Here is a 3630-nt window from a genome sequence, read left to right as displayed (position 1 = left end):
TAGGGCACCAGCCCCACATACCGGAGGTGGCATGTTCAAACCCAGCCCCAGCCAAAAACTACAAAAAAAAAAGGGCAATTGTTAGATTCAGCAAAATGAAAACTTCCATCATTGCATTAAAAGAAATTACTTTAGATTAGAAGGTCCCAAATGGTGGACTAGATACTATCTCCACACCAGCCACTCTCAGTGAGATTGATGAGAATGGACTCTAGCCATCTCTAGCTGAATTGTCCGGCCCAGAAACATCATTCTAGGGGCACAGTGAGATAGTGGGGGACTCCAGGAGGAGGCCACTCCAACACCCAAGCACAGAAACAGGGAAATTTAAAGAGGAGAAAGCGAGCAGTACCTTCTGCGGTATCCCCTCCCCATTCCCCTACCCCTCTGTGTCTCCCGCGAAAATTAGGTACCTTCTCGCCCACCGCCCAGGATCTACAAGCTACGTGCCCATGAGATTCAGTGCCCATTTGGACTTTCACAAGAAGGATGGCAGCACAGGCATCAACATCGAAAGCTTCTGAGTCTTGGTATTCTCACCCAGCGTAAGCAAGATACTGGCAACATTATCATCGAGCAGTGGCTTGGATGCGAAACCACCAGAAGGCCTACAGAAAGGCCGTGCAATACTATTTCAGTTTCCCATGGCATCTCCCTTCTGCAGTTTCTTCCTAAAGTTCTTGTGATGATGAGGCTAGAGATCCTCAGTCTTTCGGTGACCATCACTTAGCCCAGCAGAACCACCACTGGGGTTCACATTTCAGAAGGTCTAGGAAGCAGCGACACGTTAGCAGGAGGTTCCAGGTACCTGCAAGAGAAGACCAAACTTCCTCCGAAGATGAGGAGGTAGAGACTGAGTCAGACGGGGGCATAGAATGTGACCTGAGCAACATGGTAATCACAGAGGAGCTCCACCAGTACTTTGCAGACACCGAGAGGCACAGAGAAGAGCGACGGCGGCAGCAGCAGCTGCACGCACAGCGCCTGAATGACTATGTGAATGCTGACCATGACCTGCGCTACAACCCCCACAGGTCAGTCAAACATGAGAGGCCGGGCGAGCCACGCAAAGCCGAGATGAAGCGCTTGTATGGGTACAGCGCTGCCAAGATCCAGGCCATGGAGGCTGCCGTGCAGCTGAGCTTTGACAAGCACTGTGACAGAAAGCAGCCCAAGTACTGGCCTGTCATTCCCCTGAAGTTCTGAGCCCTGGGCTCAGGGACCCCTGCGAGTCTGCACAGGGTCCCCAGACTCACCCCCTTCCTTTTGGGTACACTTCCTTCATCTTTCCTTCCCTACAGTTGTCAGGGAAAAGGAACTTTATGCTGAGATACTACCATGTTCACCAGAGTCCCAGTGGACACTCACAGGGTAGAGGTAATACGCCAGTCACTTGGAATTCAGCAGGACCTACGCTGTTGCCAGCGTGAGAAATTTTCAGACATAAGATGATAATTTTTTATCTCCTGCATTGGTTTTTGATGCTGATAACTGTTCAGTTCATTAAAGTTCTTGCCTAGGAAAAAAAAAAAAAGGAGAAAGCGAGAGGAAAAAGTAGGGGAAAGAAGTAAACAAGAAGAAAACACACATGAACAGGAACCAACAAAAAAATTCTGGTAACATGAAAAACCAGAACAGATCAACTTCCCCAAGGGATCATGAGGCAGCTACCACAGAGGATCCCACCTATAAAGAAACTATGAAAATAACAGAAAGGGAATTTAGAGTATGGATAGAAAAAAACAATGAAAGAATTGACGGGAAAGTGGAAAACCACCAAAAGGAAATCCAAAAATTGACCCCCAAAATGAATGAAAGACATGATAAAAGAATAGTAACCAGCTGGGCACCCGTAGCACAGTGGTTATGGCACCAGCCACATACACCGAAGTTGGTGGGTTGGAAACCGGCCCAGGCCAGTTAAACAACAGCCCAAGAGTTTGAGTTTGAATAGTAACCTATTCTTTTTTTTTTGCTGTTTTTGGCTGGGGCTGGGTTTGAACCTGCCACCTCTGGCATATGGGCCAGTGCCCTACTCCTTTGAGCCACAGGTGCCGCACCTATTCTTGTTTAGATGATTAGAGTTCACATTTTTTGATTACACTGTAGGCTTTTAAGGGCTGAGATGAATTTTCACTTATATATGGGTGGCTTACAAATGCCACAGTAGCTGATACAAATTAGCCACTCATTAAAGACTCAAATTAATTATTAATCAATTCTGGGGCAGCGCCTTTGGCTTAAAGGTGTAAGACGCCGGCCCCACATACCAGAGATGGTGGATTCAAACCTAGCCCCCGCCAAAAAAAAAAAATTATTAATCTTGGAAAAATGTAATACAATTTTTATTTTACAGTTTATTTGTTTATTTATTTATTTATTTATTTGTTTGTTTTTCTTTCTTTTTTTTTTTTTTTTAATTTGGCTGGGGCTGGGTTTGAACCCACCACCTCCGGCATATGGGACCGGCGCCCTACCCGCTGAGCCACAGGCGCCGCCCTCTTTGTTTGTTTTTCTGAGACAGAGTCTCACTATGTCACCGTTGGTAGAGTGCTGTGGCGTCACAGCTCATAGCAACCTTAAACTCTTGGGCTTCAGTGATTCTCTTGCCTCAGCCTCCCAAGTAGCTTGAACTACAGGTGCCCACCACAATGCCGGGTTTTTTTTTTTGTTGTTGTTGTTGCTGTTGTTGTTTAGCAGGTCCAGGTCGCGTTCAGATGCACCAGCCCCAGTGCATATGGCCAGCACTGGTGTATGTGGCCACTGCCCTACCCACTGAGCTACGGGCGCTGAGCCTATTGTACAATTTAAATAAAATTTTAATTTTAGAATAGTTTTAGATTTAGCCAAAAGTTGAGAAGATAGTATAGAGGGTTTCCATGTACTCCACACCTAACTGTCCCCATTGCTAACACTTTATATTGCAATGGTACATTTGTCACAATTAAGGAGCCAATATTCATACATTATTCTTGACTAAAGTGCATACTTTAGTCAGATTTCTCTAATTATTTCCCTAATGTCCTTGTTTTTGGTCCCAGGATCCATCCAGGATACTCCAAAGCATTGAGCCATCATGTTTCTTTGAATTCCTCTTGCCTGTGATAGTTTCTCAGACTTTCCTTGATAGTTTTGAGGACAACTGGTTACTTAAGTCAGCACCTTTCTTCCCTACCCATTGGTAAAATTACTTCATACATTTGTTGTTTTGTTTTGTTTTTTGAGACAGAGTCTTACTCTGTCATCCTGGGTAGTAGAGAGCCGTGGTGTCATCATGGCTTCCTGCTTTGACCTCCCAGAGTGCTAGAGTTACAGGCATGAGCCACCGCCTGACCTTATTTCATCATTTGTAATGCAGTTAGTTTTTTTTGTCATACTGTGCATTCTATTTTGGGATCACCTGACTTCCTCAATGACTTTTTAAAAAATTGTGTAAAGGGTGGCGCCTGTGGCTCAAGGAGTAGGGCGCCAGTCCCATATGCCGGAGGTGGCGGGTTCAAACCCAGCCCCGGCCAAAAAAAAAAAAAAAAAATTGTGTACATTAGGCTGGGTGCAATGGCTCATGTCTATAATCCTAGCACTCTGGGCGGCTGAGGCGGGTGGATTGCTTGAGCTCAGGCATTCAAGAAC

At 45.6% G+C, this 3630-nt stretch overlaps 1 pseudogene; it reads left to right on the top strand.

The window, feature by feature from the left end:
- The first annotated feature begins 390 nt into the window (after window positions 1–390).
- LOC128577678 (gem-associated protein 8-like) lies at window positions 391–1509 on the top strand (annotated as a pseudogene).
- The last annotated feature ends 2121 nt before the right edge of the window (window positions 1510–3630 follow it).

Source organism: Nycticebus coucang, chromosome X, assembly GCF_027406575.1.
Source record: "Nycticebus coucang isolate mNycCou1 chromosome X, mNycCou1.pri, whole genome shotgun sequence".
NCBI classification, from domain to species: Eukaryota; Metazoa; Chordata; class Mammalia; order Primates; family Lorisidae; genus Nycticebus; species Nycticebus coucang.
The sequence above is the reverse complement of the archived record's forward strand: the minus strand, read 5'-3'. Positions and strand labels throughout refer to the sequence as shown.